The following is a 20,037-nucleotide window of genomic DNA, read 5'->3' as shown; positions in this document are numbered from 1 at the left end:
CATATAATGGCAGCCTGAAGTGCTTAACTGCTTGTCTATGTCCCATTGATTTCTGTAAGCATACCTTTCTCTGTAATGAGCCCATTTGCTCTGCAACAAGCAGAAACACGTTTCTGTGCGCCAATCTGCCCTCAGCCTTGTGCAAAAGGGTGTTGCAAGGAGAGAACCACGTAAATGTGCCAAAGAGATTATCAGCTTGGTCAGGACTGGGATGGTGAAACAAAAGGGAACTCTAAACATCTAGCCATTCCCTTTTTTTCCAGTTGGCCATCAACAACACCATAAAAGCTGTGAACATTGATCATCCATTGTGTGGTAGAGGAAGGAGACTCAAGCACCCTGGATCAGGGCCATTGTGGTTAACAACTGGGGAGTTGACAAGCTTAAATTTCACTCATAATAAGCATATGTTTAAAATATCTGAAGATTTTGGTGCTGCATTGTCCAGGTACAGGGGTCCAAGGGGGTACCTCCCGCCTGCCGTTTCAAGTGCTGCTTACAGCCACTCAAACCCCTAGCAGGCCTCCTGGAAGAATGGCCCTTACCCCTCCTGTTGAGACTCACCAGTCTCTGGGTTCTTTTCCAACCTGGGGGACTCTGCACACACTTGGTCAGACACTCACAGACACAAGGCTTTCATAAAGGGTGTTTATTACCTCAGAAAGAATGTATGCAAGTAGCAGGAAACACTCTACTCAGGCACAAGCAAAGGGCATTTAAAACAAATAAAGCTTGTCTATATTAACTATAGCTGACTAACATTTCTGAGGAAAACTTGAGGCTTACAGTCATTAACAAACTCCTTAAACTATACCAGGCAGGTCTGGTCGTCAGGCCTGGCACAGAGCAAAAAAATATCTCCCTCATCTGCTGGAAAAGTAGTCTCTCCCCCCATCTCCCTGGGCTGAGAGGAGCCAACCTTCCCCTCTCAGATTCCTAGCCAATCAGAGGTGCGTGCAATCCGCGTTGCTAGGCGGGAACTGGGATAAGACTCCCTCGTTTCTCAAGGCCCCCCCTCTCGGCAACAGCTTGCAGGTGCAGTTAATTAGCTGAGCCAGACATTCTGCTCCCAGGATGCTAAGCTAGAACTGGGCCTGTGGAAACTTAGAAGCCTGAACCAATACAGGCAATAGACTTAAAGGGGCTCTGCTAGACATCCCCCCCAATTCTCCAACAGGGTCAATAAAGCATGGTGGAGAATTCACATAAAGGTAGGCAAAATAGTATTTAAGGATACCGCAGCTAGCACGCAGGTAAATAACACTTCTACATCTCTAACTGCCTAAATATCAATAAAGAAATAGCAATGTTAGCAGCAGTCTAAACCACAATTAAAATATAGCAAGGATACACAGGTTACAGAATACAGATACTGGATCGTTCAAGATGAATACATAGAATCACTTTACACTTCCTCAGCATCATCATGACATCTTGACAGGGCATCAGCTAGAACATTATCCCTCCCCTTTATATGGGTAACATCAAAGGAGAAATCCTGTAGGCTTAAGGCCCATCTCAGAACTCTAGAGTTTGTCTCCTTCATGTGGTGAATGAATGTAAGGGGATTATGATCAGTTTCAAGGTGAAAATGTGTCCCTCTCAGATACGTTCTCAGCTTGTTGAGTCCCCAAATCAAAGCTAATGCTTTTATTTCATACAAATTATATCTCTTCTCTCTAGGCCAAAGTTTACGACTGAGGCACACTATTGGATAGAGACAATTATCTAGGCCTTCCTGAAACAACAACACCTTTATCCCACATTTTGAAGCATTTATTCTCACCACAAAGGGTTTAATGCAATTAGATGGTTTCAACTCAGGGGCACGTGCTAGGTGTTGCTTAGTGTGAGGCGGCAAAATGCCCTTAACAGGCTCTTGGGTGTTATAATTATTGTCCTCACAGAAAAAGGGTTCCCTTTTACTTTCTGCAGCAGCTTGAGTTTCCTCCCCCCCTCTCCCCCTCGCTTCCACAACCGAAGCTGGGGTGGTGGGCATTCGTGAGGTAGGGGCTGCTTGACTCTCAGCTTGCCAGCTGCTGTTTCCAGGTTGCTCTACAGCAATCTCTTGCAAAGTCTTTGCCTTGCTTCTGGTGATAACTGGAAACTCTTTAACAGCTGTTTGCAAAAACTTAGTTCTTTTTCTTGGTATTGGCAACTGCTGGTGGCAATTTTGTTCTTTAATTTCTGCCAATTCCTTCTCCACCCCGCAGTCAACATGCTTCTGACTCAGGTACACCGGGGCACTTCCCCTACGACCCAGCATCCTAACAGTTCTCATATTAATCCTATCTCTCTCCTGTTGCAAGTCCCACTCATCTTCTGGTACATAGTTCTGTAAACGCGCCGGTCTTTGAGCAGCACCCAAAACCACATGTACTCTGGGCTGCCTAGCTTCCGGCTTGGACAGCAGTTCAGGACAACGGGAACGTACGTGCCCGGGCCGATTACAATGAAAGCAGATGATTTCTCCCTGTCTTGGGTTTTGCCCTTCTCCGCTCTTAGCTTCTCTTCTGCCTGCTTCGGGTGAAGGCAGAGTTCTCGGCTTAGGTATTGGGGCTGATCTATGATGGAACTCGCCCTCTCTGTGTTTCCTTGGAAACGGAGCAGGAGGACTCGGAGTTATTTGCCTGAAAGTTGAATGACGGCGCTCCGAAGGCTGACTGGCCGCTGCAATCTCATCCAAGAGCTGAGCCAATTCTGCCACAGTCCCTGGCCTTTGAACTCTCGCCAGAGTCGCATATTCAGGCGGCACAGCTTGATACACTTGCTCTTTTACCATCAATTCAAATAAATCCTCAAAGGTGCGGGCATGAGCTGCTTCCACCCACTTAGTGGCCACTCTCTGGAGCCGACTGGCAAACAAAGCATAAGTCTCTTTATGTTGGGGAGTTGCTGTTCTGAAACTTCTCCGCAACTGCTCTGAAGACTTTCCAAAGTGCTGCAAAGCCAGGTTTCGAAAGTAATTATAGTCTCTTGCCTGTCTAACAGTCAGACTGGCCAATAATTCCAAAACTTCCCCATGCACTGACCTTCTCAGCACTCCCATGTACTGGTCTTGAGGCAAGCCGACTTCATGGGCAGTAGCCTCAAAGTGATGGAAGAAGGCACTGATGTCCTCTCCCTTCTGGTATTCTGGAAACTTGATCCGGGCCCACCGGTTCTGCTGGCCTACTGTAACTTGGGTTTGCAACAGCGCCAGTTGCTGAGCATTTTGAGCCAAAACCTGGGTCATCAGGGTACACAGTTGCTGCTGCACTTGATCCTGCCCATTCCTTGGAGTTCTCAGCTGGTCATCCTGTCCCCTCGGGGCACCAGCTGTCTCTGCTCCTTGCTGCTCCGCTCCATGTGGGCTAGACAACTGCGGAGTCTTCTCAGACCTCTGAGAGCCATCTGGAACTGTTGAAGAATGCTGAAGCGGAGAGCAATCCAGCCCATCTCCGGTTCTTGCGTGATCCTGCCACAAAGGATCATTTCCCAAATGCAGGGCCCCTCTTCTGCGAACATGCATAGAAGCCACATCATTGTAATCCACAATGGAAGTGTCATCTCCTCCCAAAGTGTCTCGAGGAAACCACTGAGAGCTGAACAGCCTCTCCGACACCAGAGGCTGACATCCAACAGCTCCTAAATCTTCCATGTCATCCTCAAGCGTAAAATCAACAGGCCGGTCGAGTCCCTTTCCCTGACTCATCTTGCCTAATCAAAATAACAAACTTGCCAATTGCTGTGCAACAAACTAAAGCCTTAGTACAGAGTACTACCAATGTGTCAGAATTCGCACCCAGATTGTATCACGCAGCTGCCACCAGACTAGGTACAGGGGTCCAAGGGGGTACCTCCCGCCTGCCGTTTCAAGTGCTGCTTACAGCCACTCAAACCCCTAGCAGGCCTCCTGGAAGAATGGCCCTTACCCCTCCTGTTGAGACTCACCAGTCTCTGGGTTCTTTTCCAACCTGGGGGACTCTGCACACACTTGGTCAGACACTCACAGACACAAGGCTTTCATAAAGGGTGTTTATTACCTCAGAAAGAATGTATGCAAGTAGCAGGAAACACTCTACTCAGGCACAAGCAAAGGGCATTTAAAACAAATAAAGCTTGTCTATATTAACTATAGCTGACTAACATTTCTGAGGAAAACTTGAGGCTTACAGTCATTAACAAACTCCTTAAACTATACCAGGCAGGTCTGGTCGTCAGGCCTGGCACAGAGCAAAAAAATATCTCCCTCATCTGCTGGAAAAGTAGTCTCTCCCCCCATCTCCCTGGGCTGAGAGGAGCCAACCTTCCCCTCTCAGATTCCTAGCCAATCAGAGGTGCGTGCAATCCGCGTTGCTAGGCGGGAACTGGGATAAGACTCCCTCGTTTCTCAAGGCCCCCCCTCTCGGCAACAGCTTGCAGGTGCAGTTAATTAGCTGAGCCAGACATTCTGCTCCCAGGATGCTAAGCTAGAACTGGGCCTGTGGAAACTTAGAAGCCTGAACCAATACAGGCAATAGACTTAAAGGGGCTCTGCTAGACATGCATACAATAATTTAAAATCATAAGGTGCCCATGCACTTACACCAGTGTTGTGTTGTGGTTAGTGTCAGACTAGGGGGTCAAACTAAATGTGCAGGTTTTTAAAGAGTTGGGTCGGGTTCCCTAGATCCAACTCTGGTTCCCCTCAGCCACACAACATGGCTGTTAAAAAATAAAGAAGAGCCCAAATGGTCTCAGAATTAGGGTTGCTATTCACCCGGTGGGGGCAGGAGATCTTCTGCTCCCAGCCACCACCATCACCATCACCACCACCCAGCCTGGTCAACGGAGGAAACAGCACAGGAGATCGGTCCGGCACAAAGATGTCACTCCCGGAAGTGATGTCATCATGCCACGTGAGAGAGAAGAAAGTAAAGGTAAGTTCCAGGTCCCCGCCTCCTCCCAGAAGGGTTAGGGGACCTGGCAACCCTACTCAGAACACTATCGCAGGGGAAGATGGGCTCCTGCCTCCCCCTTCAAGCCATCTTCCAAAATAGCAAGTGGGGGGGGGCTGAGTTTTTACTGCTCCACATGGAATATTCTGTGCATGTGGAGCAGTAAAAACATGGAAATCCCCTCCCCCTATGCTATTTTGACATGGGGAAATGGCTTGGGGGAGGGGGAAGACAGGAGTTTTTTCTTCCCCTGGATTGGCATTCTGAGGCCATTTGGGCTCTCCTTAATTTTTTAACAGACATTCCTCACAGCTGCATTGCGGTTGCAGAGAACTCAAGCTGGGTCTAGGAAAACTGGACACAACTCTTTAAAAACCTGCACATCTAGTTTGACTGACTCTAGAATCTGGGAGACCCAGGTTCAATTCTCTGCTCTGCCATGGAAGGTCGCTGGGTAACCTTGGGTCAGTGACAAAGAGCAGAACCACAAGTGACAAAAGGCACAGATTGGACACTTGTCAGCTTCCCTCAAGTTTTGATGGGAAATGTAGGCAGTTTGGCGGAATGTTGGACAAGTGACAGTTGAAAAGTCCATTGGACAGCAGTCAGAGAGCGAAGCTGTGAGACCAGGATGCCTACATTTCCCATCAAAACTTGAGGGAAGCAGACAAGTGTCCAATCTGTGCCTTTTGTCACTTGTGGTTCTGCTCAAAGTCTCAGCCTAACCTACCTCACAGGGTTATTGCTGAGGACAGAATGATGTAAGACATTTTGGGTTCCCTTTGAGAATAAAGGTAGGATATCAATGAATTTTTTAAAAAATCATTACAAATCAAGCTCTGTTGAATCACACTGTATATGAGAAAGAATGATATTCTGCCTGGAATTCAAGGCATACACTGATTGTTATTTGAAAGTAAGTGCTTTGAAAATCAGTGAGATCTACTTTCAAATAGATGTGTAGGACTTGAATCACAACCTATTTATTTGTTTTACAACCATGTGTTTGATTCCCCTAACCTTTCAAGCAGAGGTAGTCTTTTTGACTTACACGGATTCTCTGGGATTGCTGCTCTGTCTATGGTGGCCTTGTTTGGTTTTGCTTTGGTTTATTGTATCAATCAGGGTTGCTTTGTGTGTGTGTGTGTGGGGGTAATACTAATGATTGTTGTTAATGATTATGCCAGAGCCTGTTTATTAAAAATAGGGCTGTGCCTTACTTACTGAATGGATATTAAATACATTGATATTTTGCAATGTCTTGTGCCTTATCCAAAACTGTTTCTCATGTCCACCCCACTGTACAGTTCCATAAATGAAGTATGACTGTACATGTTAATTATTCAAGTGGGATCGATTGTTGTTGCAAGCATGCAAAGAAATTTGGCATTAAAAGTACTATCTATAGTAAATGGAAGTTATCTTTAGATGGAAAGGGCACTGTTAATTTCAGTTCTTAAGAAAACACATCAGGAGGGAAGGCAGTATGATATAGCCTAATCTTGTCAGATCCTGGAAGCTAAGCAGGGTCAGTACTTGAATGGGAGACCACCAAGGAAGACTCTGCAGAAGACGGCAATGGCAAACGACCTCTGCTTCTCACTTGCCTTGAAAGCCCCAGCATGGGTCACCATAAGTCAGTTGGGACTTGATGGCACTTTATACACACACACAAGAAAACACATCACAGAATAAATCAATGCTTGACCAAAAAAAAAATATACTAGTGAATGGCTGAGAGTGAATGAGAGCCCATAGAAGTTTTAAGATAATACCTGACAAAGTTCTTGTGTAGGCTATTTGCAGGGCAATACTGAGCAGAATTACATCCTTCTAAATCCTTTGACGTCCGTGGGCTCAGAAGAGTGTAACTCTCTATAGGGTGGCACTGTTGGTCTTCTGATGATTAAACCTTTCCACCAAATTTCTCTCATAGATTTTCTATTGTTTTCTCTTTCTGTACTATAAAACAAATGACCATTTGTTGAAGAGGCAATACAAAGGCAAAAATAAGAGGCACAGTGATTCTTAGTTAGGACAAAATTGTGTGCTGTGACAGAGTGTAATGTGTGGCTTGAAAAATTAAACCTTCATTTTGGATGCATCCATCACTGTAAGCCATTCAGAGCAGAGAGAGAACAAGCAGCATTGATCCCCCATCTTTCTGTCAATATATGGACAGAGACTTCACTGCAACAGACAGAGTAAGGCAACGCAAGCAATGAACTGGGCTTCCTGGTACAACTTGAGTGAGGCAGTCCCAAAATATCACCTCAGATTAGAAAGACCTAGGAAAAGGAAGGCCAAGGGACAATATTAACTGGTTATTTCAACCATTAACATTCAATTTAACATTTGATTTATATACCGCCCTTCAAGACAACTTAATGCCCACTTAGAGCGGTTTACAAAGTATGTTATTATTATCCCCACAACAATCACCCTGTGAGGTGGGTGGGGCTGAGAGAGTTCTGGAAGAGCTGTGACTGACCTAAGGTCACCCAGCTGACTTCAGGCAAAGGAGTGGGGAATTAAACACGGTTTTCCAGATTAGAGACCCACCACTCTTAACCACTATACCAAACTGCAAAGGGGGCACCTATATAAGCATATACATTTCTGAGTGTTAGGTGAAGGATGCCTCCAACTTCAAATCAGGAAAAAACTGCACCCACAATATTCAAAGTTTTGGGAACATTAACCTAGATGGTTAGTTAACCCATAACTTCAACTAGGATGTATGTGTGTCACATCATCTGGGTTGCTTCCTAGACCAGAATGCCAACCAGTTTCATTATGCAGGAAGTCACTTGCCTAAGAAGCTGGGACTGTGTAGAGGGCATTGGTGCCAAAACTGCCTTTCTGAAAAATATTGTCAATCAACACACTTTACAAACATGCCTTCCTTTTCAGGATTTGTGACTCTCCTTTTCTATTACAAGAGACATTTCTGTGCTCAGCACCTCCTTTAACCATGTGTCACTGAACACAGATTTCTGTGGGGAGAGGAGCTGAGAACTGACTTAGAAGATTTATGAGGAATTACAAGGAACAAACTAGATCACTATCAACGCTATGGCCAGCGAATCCTTGGAGGTTTGTAGTATGCTTTTCCTATTAAAATACATTTATGGGGAGGTTTAAGAATGCAGGAACCCTTGCTAAAAAAAAAATCTGACCAATGCTCCTTCTGTATCATATAACTCTTCAACAAGTGCAACCATCACCTCAGTGATACCGTTGACCCACAAGAATGATAAATGCGCTAGAAGTCCTCAAAACAAAGTCATACATGCTGCTCAGTTTCTTCCCAGAGATGCTCACTTTCTTTCACTTTTATGCACATCTGTACTATACATACACATCAATGCACTACAGACACAGATCTAGGCAGCACCACCAAGTGGAGCAGAAACAGGGTCGGCACATTCTGGTCACCACTGTGCTCTCTCTACTACCCTTCCCCTGACCCCTTTCCTCCATCAAGTCTATACAATAGCACAACGGTAATGATAAATTCGACAGCCCCCACAACCCAGAAGACCCCTTTCTCCTTTTTTTCTTTTATTTGCAGCTCAGCTTAGGAAAGAAAATTCTTTAAAAAGCTGAAAAGGAAGGAAGATACGTAGCGCTTAGCTCTACCATTTTGCAGGTGGAAATTAGCTCCACCCCCTCCTTGTAACTGTTAGAAGAAGGGGCTGGCAATGTCTCTTGCTCAGGCCTTTAGGACTGCCAGCGGAGAAGAAGGAAGGCAACAACCATAGAGTCAGTTAGATAAGACAGGCTGGTATCAGACTCCTTCTTGCCAGGGGAACTTCCTTCCTTCCCTTCTCTCCATTCTTCCCTGAAAGCACCAGGAGAGGCAGCATGGTGTCTCCTCTTGAGAGAGATGGCCTACTTTCAATCTAAAGCCATCCTAGCTACTTGGATCAGTTACTAGTTCTTTCTCTCCACTCAACTTATGTAAATATATTTCTTTAGATAAATACAGTTATTGGTTCTCTAACTTGGATGAGAACTTTCTGTGTGCAATTTGTTTAGTTAACATGCCTTAACTAAAACCCAATAACAACAGCACTGGGTGGAGCGTCAGACAAGAGCCAGACAAGTCATACCTGAATTGGGCATTTCATCATCTGGATGCTCCCCAGTACTGCAGGAGCTTCCCACTACCCATGGAGGGTGAGAGCAGCCCTAACAGATGCCTGCATCATCATTTCATTCTTTATGGATCAAATTCTCCAGTCTGTTAATCTGATTGATCCCTAAAGTGAGCTATAGATTGGTCATGGTCTCTGCAGCCTGCAAGATGTCCCCCTGATCTTAAGGAGGCCCATTCTGAATCATGAAGCTATGGGAGTCTATGCAGGTTCCCCTCTAGTGTTGCCAGATTATCAATTTGGAATCCAGAACCTTGTGTTTTTTGTTCAGACTCTTGTACCAGGAAGAAGGGAGGCTCCAGTCTTAGCTTCCTCTTGCACCATCTCTTTTTTCTCTCACAGCAATATCATTAACAGCCCCACTTTAAGAAAGCACCTTTAAGAATCATGACTGCCATATAACTTGGGAGTTTCTGGCAATTTTGTTGTAGTTTGCTTGGAAAATATCCCCTCCAGCCCCCTGGAAAGATTCCCTCATAGAGAATAATGGATCCAAATATATTCATAATTCCAAGTAAAACCCAAATCTGAATACTATACCAGTATTTTTGGACCTGAATATTAGGAATACTTAATATATATGGTATTCTCTGGGTACCCAAATATGAAAAAATACTGATTTTCTTTTTTACACACCCCTGCTTCTGTCTAAATGTAGACAAGGGCCATGCTTCTTTGTTGCTCCTCCCGGATCTATCTGCAGTCTTTGACACAGTAGATCATGCCATCTTGTTGAGGCATTTGGAGGCAGAAGTGGGTATCAGAGGATATACCTTGGACTGGTTTAAATTGTTTCTTATGGAATGGATTTTAAACGTTTGTGTTGGAGACCAGCTATCTTTAGGGTAAGAGTTATCTTGTGGGACTCCACAAGGTTCAATCTTATCCCCCATGTTATTCAACCTTTACATAAAGCCTTTAGGAGAAATAATTTGTAGCTATGGAACTGGATGTCATTAGCATGCAGATGATACCCAGCTCTCTATCTCTCTACCTAAATCTCCTGGCGATGCTGTAGAGGAATTAAATAGCTGCCTGACAGCCGTGGTCAGTTTGCTAAAAATGAACAAATCGAAATGGAACCCAGACAAGGCAGAAGTGATGCTGGTTGGGAAGGCAGAGGTATTGAATGCCATTCTACTCCCCACTTTCCATGGTGTTCAGCTGACCCTTGCAGACTCAGTTAAGAGCCTGGAAGTTATACTGGATCCAGCATTGCTGCTAGAGAAGCAAGTAATTGCAGTTGCAACAATTACCTTCCACACAGTCTAGCCTGGAAGATGGCCCCTTACCTTGACACAGCTGATATGGCTACCTGAATCCATGGTGTGGTAACATCAGACTAGACTACTGTAATGAACTCTACATAGGTCTCCTCTCAAAAGTCAACCTGGAAACTCCAGTTGGCAGTTCGATGATTATCAGGAACTAGGCAGAGCATGCATATTACTTCAATTTTGCAGTCCCTCCATTGGCTACCCATCAGTTACCAGGCTCAATTAAAAGTTTACCACATACAAAGCCCTCCGTGGCCCTGGTCCCTCATATCTTTGAGACCACCTTTCTCCCTATACTCTGCCACAGCAGCTTGCTCATCTGAACAAGATCTTCTGGAGGCAGCACCCTGAAAATGGGCAAATCAGCAGCTGCCCTTACGCAAACATTCTCTGTAGGGGTCCTCACCTTATGGAATGGCCTGCCTGAAGATGTCAGGAAAGTTCCCACTCTCCTGGCTTTCCAAAAACTGTGCAAAACCAAATTATTCAGGAGGGCTTTTACACAGGTAATAAGGCTATTCTGTAAGGAAATGGTTCAAATGATGTTTTGACAAAAGCTCTTACTGTCATTTATTATGTCATGTCAAATTGCTTGTTTCTGCAAATGATACCCTATTATATTGTTTATTGAATGTCCCAGCTGTTGATCATATTGTGTAATCTACACTGTGTAATCTACCTTGGGTCTCAGTGAGAGAGGTGGACAATACATAAGGAAAATAAAGAAATAAACCTGCACATTGCAAGAATTACTGAATGTTTTTGCACATTGCTTCAATAAAACTATGTAGAGGCAGCATCTTCAGTTCCTCAAAAGGAGATGGCAAAGGCCATAATTATATTTTTGTTGTGTGGAATGAAAGAATGAAAGAAATCTTGATTCCTAGTATAGCAAAAGCACACTTATAAGAGGGGGCAAATTATGTCTTGAATGATCTGTACTTGTGCATTTTGGGATCAGCAGAAGGACAAGTTGACTGTTCAAAGCCAATTGGTACCAAACAATCAAGTACCCCAAACTGTAAGCAGTGATCAACACAGCAAGTTTATCAAGTCCACAATGCATACCTTATTCAGATTGTACCACACCTTCTTTACTCCTCCAGTCTAGATCGAGAAGTCCCCATGCCACTTTTCTTTCTATAATCACATCTCTCTAAACCAACTGCAGATATCACCTAAAGAAGTGCCTAGTGGTGGGAACCATTTAAGAGAGAGGCACGTACTAATTAGCAGATGACAATTCAATCTTCAGAACGATTATATTGAAGACATCAAAGGGGCCTAACCTGATGCACAGTAATAATTTGGCATTTTGATTGATTGCTTTTTCATATACAGGTTATCCAACTCCAAGTAGGAACCAGGAATTAGGAATCAGCAATCATGTTTGTAGTTGGATCCCCATTCATCAAGAATGGGTAATGTAAGATGGACAAGCCATATGCTTAGAAGAAATGAAGGAGAATGAAAAACAAAAAGAGAATACTTAACAGATATTTTCTTTAAAAACTAGGTGCCCATGGGGGAGGTGGCCAGTCAGGTCTGAATCAACCATATTTGATGGTTGATTTCAGACTTCGTGTAGGGAGTGCAATTCATCAGCTTTCTTGAGGTGACTTGGCCATTTATTTGAAAGTACAGCCCTGTGAAAAACTGACAGAAGACAAATGTTCAAACTATTCGTTTGAAATAGGGTACATTTTAACAAAAGGACATTTTTAAACGAATTACTTCTCTATGCAAAAACTGAAGCAGCACCGTACCCCAAATGAGGACTTTGCTTAAGCACATGGGAATCAGCCTGCTTCTTATTTGTTCTTGCTGTAAGTTCCTTCAGTAGTAATTGTGGCTCTCAGTCTGCCTGTATGGACCATCATGAGCTGAGCTCCTCATGAAAGTCAGAACCATGGATGCTAAAATATAGATCAGTTTGTCACTCAGTCACAACAACCACTCCATCTGTGAGATGCAGAGGCAATTGGAATTTTCATAGCTTGCCATATAAGAGATGCTCAAATCTCTGCTTTGTATGCTACACCTGATGCATGAATCATGGAGCCTGAGTCACTCATGCATCCACAACTGCTATTTCTTGAAACGTATGAAGTTCTGTCAGTCTATGCAGACACTATGCCAGCCTACACCACAAGATTACATACGCACCACCCTCCAGCACTTTACTATTTCTGTGGCTAGAAGAGATAACATATCTTGTTAATTTCTTGGACAACATGACCTCAGACTTTGCCCAGGTATTTAGCGGCACCATCTGTTGTCAAGAAATGAGAGCTTCAAAGTATGTTACTGGAGCAAGTGCTAGGATTTGGGGAGCAATTTGTGGACAGGGCTCTATGATAGTGATGCACTTTTTTTAAACATGAGGATTGTTGACTTAACTTTGTAAATAATACACAGTGATGAGTGATAAAAAGGCTACAACACTAAAAAGTATAACTTTTATGGCCAGATAAAAATGTGAAGAGACTGCAGAATATTTTGAGGCCCTTTTTAAAAAACTGTTAAATTGAGTGAAATGTGTCTGTGCATGTATATTTTAAAAATGAGACGTTACAGGTCCTCACTAATGCTCCTATGACATTAAATAGCAAAACTGAATCTTTCAATGCCAGGGTGGTGAAAGAGAAAATGTTTTGGCCAAAAAAACTTTTCCTTGTGATCCAGCAAAGGTAAACCATTTAAATTCATGTTGTTGCTTACAATGGGAAAGACTGAAACATGTGCTTTTAGTAATGCAATTAGATTTAAATGCAATTGGAAATGCAATTAGATTTAAAATGGTTTAATTTTGGCTGGATGGTACCCTTTCCCAACTTTATCATCCCTCTGAAAATGGACCTCACCATATAGCATACTGTACAACACTTCTCTCTTCACCCTGTGAGATCCGGTTCCTTGTTCTTTTCTTATCTAACCCTCAGCAGTCAATGATGGAACAGTAACTTATGAATAACTTCACGATAATACATTCCTTTGTACCCAAAGCTGCACTTTGAAATCAAATATATGTCTTTGACTCTTTAATATCAAAGCAATGAATTCTAGTCTCACTGAAGACTGGTGGAAATTTGCCTTTCGTTTCAAAGAACACACAGTCAGGTGAGAAGCCTATTTGTTTACCTGTTTGCTGTCTTACCTTGACATCTGTTATCTTAATACGAGTTGATATTTACACTGTAATTATGACTCATGAAAATCCCTTCAGGCATATTTAGATGTGGAATCTATATGGAATGGTACTTTGACTTTTTAACTGCTTAATGGGAGAAGTTATCTTGAAAACCAAATGTAGCTGGAATCAGAAGGATATGCAGAATATGTAAGCTGACAGGATCTGAAGCAAGCACATTTTGACAAGTCTTCTGTTAAAGAGGCTTTTAAATATAGCTATGCATTAAATGTCATGTCTTCTTTAATTATCTAACAAAGGGCTTCATTCTTACCATCATTCTTTCAAACTGAATTTGAGGAATGGAATTTAGAGAGCACCTTCTTCCATGGCTAATTTACAGTTTAATCCTATACATACATACTTGGAAGTAAGTCCCATCAAATACAGTGGGGCTTACTCCAGAGAAAACCTGCTTGGAAATGCACTGTTAGTATAGAAAAGGGTATCTCCAAGTAGAAATGTGGGGGCTTTGTGTTACCATGCCTTTAGTGCCCATTTGGACAATTCTAATCCTGGCAGTCTCCTCCTTATTCGCTTTTGGACATAGCAAGAATTGGCAAGGTACCCATGTAGCTTATATAGCACAACTGATTCTCAAAACTCTCCATTTGGAAGCAATCTTCAATTCTGTAACCCTAAACCATGATATGTTGAGGGCTTGTATAACTCTGTAAAATTCTATGTTCTTTCTTTTTTTTCCCCTTAATGTTTAAGAAAAAAAAGATCTGAAAGATCAGCCTATGTAGATCAGCCTTGAACCAAAATTCAAATCAAAGAGAATTTTTAAGGATATGTATATTATGTAAGAACAAGGAAAATCCCTAAGTATAGCAGCCTCTGCTAGAATTAATACTTTAAGAAATGTGTTAGTTATAATTTTTCTAACTTCTGTGAAACAGCTTTTTAAAAACAAGCCAAGAAAATATCTTCAAAGTGTTTGATTTATTTTTAATGGACGTCTTTCTTATACATTTTCTCTTGATCTGAGAGTTCTGCACAAAATATGAGCCATGCAAACTGAGAGGCTGTACAAAGAAGTAGTAAACCTTGGGACGTGTATATGTATTTTACTTATCTATTCATCCAAAGCATATTCCTTTTACATTTGTATGGGTTCTTTCACATAATTAAAGTATACCAATGGCTCTCCAGTTCATGTTTCATTAAATCTAAAATCCTTTGTGAACCATTATATTTTAGATTCTGATATATTTCTGATATTTTATGGAATGCTTTAGCAATGAACTGAATCTAATGACAGCACAGATCTCCTAAGCATAGGTTTTTCTTGAACAGACAACTGTTTGGACATTCTTGGATGGATTAGATAGATTAGTTTACTGTAGTAGCCATAAGCCATAACATCCCCATGTATACACCAACATATAACAGTGTGCCACAACAAAAAGGTTAAAACATATTTTCATAACAGGATAAAACTTAGAAGTTTAAAACTAAGATGGTAAGAAATAAATGCAAGGACAACTTTTAAAGGAAAATCTTAGGTCTCCCTCAGGGAACTCCTGCTGGACACTTAAAGTTAGAAGTTGGACTACCCTCAATTATAACAAGAGTCCTCTTGAAATTATTAAAATATTACATGAAACTTGATAGTATTTCCGAAGACCATCTGTAAAATACTGTTTTTGGCACAAGAAGGAGGGGAATCGGTGATCCAACTTGCTGTCCCCTATTTTGCAGTTATATTCCTTAACCTGCTTGAAGGTTGTAAAGTTTTGGGACCAAATCAAAATTTGTAGTAGGCTTTTTGAAAAAGATGCCCTTTGGGACATAGGTATAAGTTGACAATCTAAATTTTCTTTGTGGTATCCTCGAATTAAGAGGATAGCTGATCTTTCCAATGTTACATTAAGAAAGACATTTACTAGTTCTCGCTTTCAAGCTATGCCATCCGAGTATTTAAAGGGCAGATTTCAAGAAAATACCTGTGGAACAACACATCTGTCCTTGTGATCTTAATCAGATGGCAGAAGTAGTACACTACGTTCTACATTGCCCCCTTTATGGGTCCATTCGAAACAAATTGCTGAATCATTTTTTTGTAAATTTTTCTGGCTCAGATGAGGAATGTATTAATTTTTTATTAGCTGATGCTATTCTTCTTGTTACTCTCAAAGTGGCTACTTTTATTTTCTTATCATTCTGGGATGGGATTCCAGCTCTTATGAGACAGCCATGGCCCTTCACCTTATGGCATGCTGCTGAGTAATTCTGTGGCTCCCTTTCATTATGATGTTTGGTTGGGTGTGTTGCATTAGGTCATGGGTGTATAATAGACATGGGAGCAAACCAAAAAAACTCCAAACCACGTGATTCGTGGGTCATAGCATTCCACGGAAACTCGAACCACGAACTTCCAACCTTTTCCCAATTTGTGGTTCGTTGTACTATGGCATTTCAACCACTCTGCACTGGCTGTTGAAGCCAGTGCGGGACGTTTGAAACAGACAGCCCCTTTCTTCTGCTGCCTGGGCAGCAGGAGAACGGGGCTATCAGTTTCACAGACCCCGTGCCGGTTTCAGCCGATGGACTGAACCCAGCACAGGATCTGTGAAACTGACAGTCTCTTTCTCCTTCTGCCAGAGCGACAGGAGAAAGGGGCTGTCAGTTTCACAGATCCTGCACTGGGTTAAGCCACAGAGGTCTGTGAAACTGACAGCCTCTTTTCCTGCTGCCTGAACTGTCATTTTCACAGACCCTGTGCTGGAACCAATGCGAGGTCTGTAAAACTGAAAGCCTGGGCAGCAGGAGAAAGGGGCTGTCAGTTTTACAGACCCTGCACTGGTTCCAGCGTTGGGTCTGTGAAAATGACAGCCCAGGCAGCAGGAAAAGAGGCTGTCAGTTTCACAGGCCCTGTGCCGGTTTCAGCCCATCTGCTGAACTGTCAATTTCACAGATCCCATGCTGGGTTCAGCCAATGGGCTGAAACCGACACGGGGTCTGTGAAACTCCGAACCAGCCATGGAACAGCTGGAAAAATTCATTTGTTCCAGAAAAACACGTTCCCACAGAATGGGCGTGCCACAAACCCACGTCCAATTCTGGCTTGGGCTGACCTTCCCCTACCGAGGTAAAACTTCTCCTCTTTAAGCCTATGAAGCTATATACTGGGCTGGGAAGCCTCTGGTAGCATGGTTGATGTGTAGCTTCAACTTTCTTTCTTGTCCCACCCTTATGGAATATTAAAAATGGTTACCCAGCCAAATGGTCTGGGTACCCAGTCTTAGTAGGGGACAGATCAGGGGTTTGCACTTCCCTTTAGCAGAAACTGGCACACAAGGCTTGAGGAAGTTCAAAATGTAACAGAAGGTGAAGTCAGAAGGAAGGTAGGCAGGTGTTTGAACTGTACAAAGGGTTTTGTACAGAAACTTCACTGGTGTGAGGCACAAAACACTTGGTTTCTTTGAGAGGTTGGCACTGCTTCACCAATGTTTCACTTTTTACACACAAACACAGCACGACTTTCCTTCCTCTCCAGACCTTAGGGTGCTCCACTGAGTCAAACCCTTACTAGATTCTGGGCAGGCATTATAGTTATGAGCTATAACCCTTTTCCTGGCGCTGAAGGGAAGACTTCTCTCTACCCATTTCCTTGGCCCACTATAATTCCCAGATCTCTCAAGTCTAAGCAGGAGTTAGTGCTGGTTTTTACCCACTTTAGTCCAAAGACTAAAAGTGCTTCACAAACATTACTTCCTCACACAGATGATTCTCTGGCTGACCCTCTCTGGTCAAAAGCCAGGCTTCAACTCCCTTTCACTCTCTTGTTTACTCTCTAACTTCAAGTGACAGCCCCCTCAACATTCCATCTCCAACTGCCATTTCAGGCTAGCCATAGGGTGGGGGGGAGGAAACATGTCAATCATATACTTTCTGTCTGGAAATCTCCGCATCTGAAGCTGAGTCCATCACAGCGTGTTTCAGTGCAAACGAACTGGCCATTCCGTACGGAATTTTGTTATGTGGTATCCGGGGTTGAGCACCCCAAGCACCCCGGACTTGCCACAGACTCCTTACCTGAAGGCCAATGGAACCCCAACTGCAGGCACGGGAAGCCCCAGGGAGGGGGTTCAGCTCCAGATAGCAGCAAGGGAAGGGAAAAAGGAGCCAGGAGGAGAAACTAGCCAGGTGCACACTGCCCAACCCCACCCCAAAGGACAAGAGGCACACAAGCCTGCCAGAGATGCCAACACCAAGACGGAGGTACTGGAAGCCCCTGCACAAGCCCTAGGAGGAACCAGCAGCAACAGTCACCTGGGAGAGCTGGCTGTACTCCAGGAGACCAGCACAGCACCTCGTGAGCAGAGACAGAAGAGGCCACACCATATCGCCTGGAAGGGCCCTGCCAGCTCTGTCTTGCAGGAAAGAATAAGAGAGAAGGGAAGAGAGAAAGGAGGCACACCTGAGGAAAGCCCCAGCTAGGATACATCCAGCCCTGCCCTGCAAGAAAGGAAGGGGAGAGAGAAAGGAGCACCTGAGAAAAGCCTCAGCTGGGATACATCCAGCCCTGCCTTGCAAGAGAAGAGAGGAATGCAAGCAGAAACAAGGGAAGAAACACCTGAGGGCATACACAGCTGGACAGTGCCAGGAGTGGGAACGAACCTGGGGGGAAGGGCGGGGGAAGTTGGAGGGAACCCTATAAAGGCTGGCTTAGGAGAGAGATTGGGGTGGGTTGTGTAGGAGTGGTGCAGTGGAGTAAGAGTTGTTGGAGGCTGGATGGCAAGGACGAGTATGAGCAAGCAAGGAGGGAAAGGAAGATCAGTGAAGGAGGGGAAAAAGGAAGGTGGGAGCAGGAGCAGGGTCAGGGTCAGGGTCAGGTTGAGCGGGCACGGGGACTCTTTTAATTTGTATCAGTGCTCACATATCAAGCGGGCCATGCACTGGATCTGAGCTTTGGGATAGGGATTCATGCGGACCTAGATGTGATTGATGCAGTGCCATGGTCGGACCACTTTGTCCTGAAGGCTTGCCTGAGGATGACAGCCCTCCCCATATGGGCAGTGAGCACATTTTGCTTGCCTTTGGAGATAGATGGATCCTATTGATTTCCACAATGCTCTGTAGAATCCAATGCCCCTTGGTGGTTTGTTGGATGTGCTGGTGGATTGGCGTGTCAATCTCTCCGAAGCCATCAATAAAATCGCTCCCCATCACCCTCTTTGCTCTCATGCCTGGTTAGCTCCTTGGTATACTAAGGAGCTATGATGGATGAAATAGAAGCTGAGACAGCTTGAGTGACTGTGGAGGTCAAGTAGAGACAAAAAAGCAAGAACATCTTATAGGACATTTATGAGAGCCTATGAGGTGGCAGTGAAGGTGACTAAGAAGGAGTTTATTCCACTTCCATTGCATCTGCAAGCTCATGCCTGGCACAATTATTTAAAATACTTCAGTCTCTTGCAGGGAGATCACCAAATTGCTAATTCGAATATTAGCTGTGAGGCTTTGGGGAGCTATTTTGTGGGTAAGATCCTCTCTCTCCACTGCAACCTGCTGGCCATGGTTGATACAGTAATGGAACTGGAGGCCCCTTGCTCATCTTCTGGTCCTGTTAGAACGATTCAGTCCACTCTCCTAGGATGAAGTTGACTGGATCCTGTGGGCAGTAAGGCCCATCACCTGCTCCTTGGACTCCTGCCTGTCATGGCTGGTAAAGGACAGTGCTGATGGGCTTCGGGCTCCATTGGAGGCCATTGTTAATCTCTCCTTAAGTGCTAGCGGTTTTCCTGGAGCATTAAAGGAAGTAGTGGTGCAGCCTCTCTTGAAGAAACCATCTTTGGACCTCACTGACCCAATCAGTTACTGCCTGGTCTTGAACCCCGCCCCCCTCAATTTCTGGGTAAGGTGATTGAGTGGGTGGTGGCAGAACTGCAGGTATTCCTGAAGGATTCCTCTTTCCTGGATTCATTCCAGTCCGATTTCTGCCCTGGCCATGGGATGAAGACAGCACTCACAGGCAATCTCTGCAGACACCTGGACTGAGGTAGGTTAGTGCTGCTAGTATTGTTGGATCTTACAGCAGCGGTCAACATGGTCAGTTAAGAGCTATTAACTAACCACCTCGCCAATATGGGGATACATGGGACAGCCTTACAGTGGCTGGTCTCATTTCTCCATGGTCGGAGACAAAGGGTGGTGTTTGGGGAGCAATTGTTGCTATGTAACCACTTAGAGTGTGGCATCCCATAAGGGACGATACTCTTCCCAATGTTATTCAACATTTATATGTCCCCCTTTGCCCAGCTGGTGTGGAATTTCAGGTTGAGTTGTCATCAGTATGCTGATGACACCCAACTTTATCTGTTGATGGACAGCCGGTCGCACTGTGCTCTGGATCATCTGTCCAGGGCTTTGGAAGCCATGATGTGGTTGAAAAAGAGTTGAATGAAGGTGAAGATGGAGGTCCTACATGTGGGCCATAGGCTGTCAGGTCTGGGGATCCAGCTCCCAGCCCCCGGTGGGGTGCT

This window comes from Eublepharis macularius, chromosome 1 (assembly GCF_028583425.1).
Source record: "Eublepharis macularius isolate TG4126 chromosome 1, MPM_Emac_v1.0, whole genome shotgun sequence".
Classification (NCBI taxonomy): Eukaryota; Metazoa; Chordata; class Lepidosauria; order Squamata; family Eublepharidae; genus Eublepharis; species Eublepharis macularius.
Note: the sequence above shows the minus strand (reverse complement) of the source record.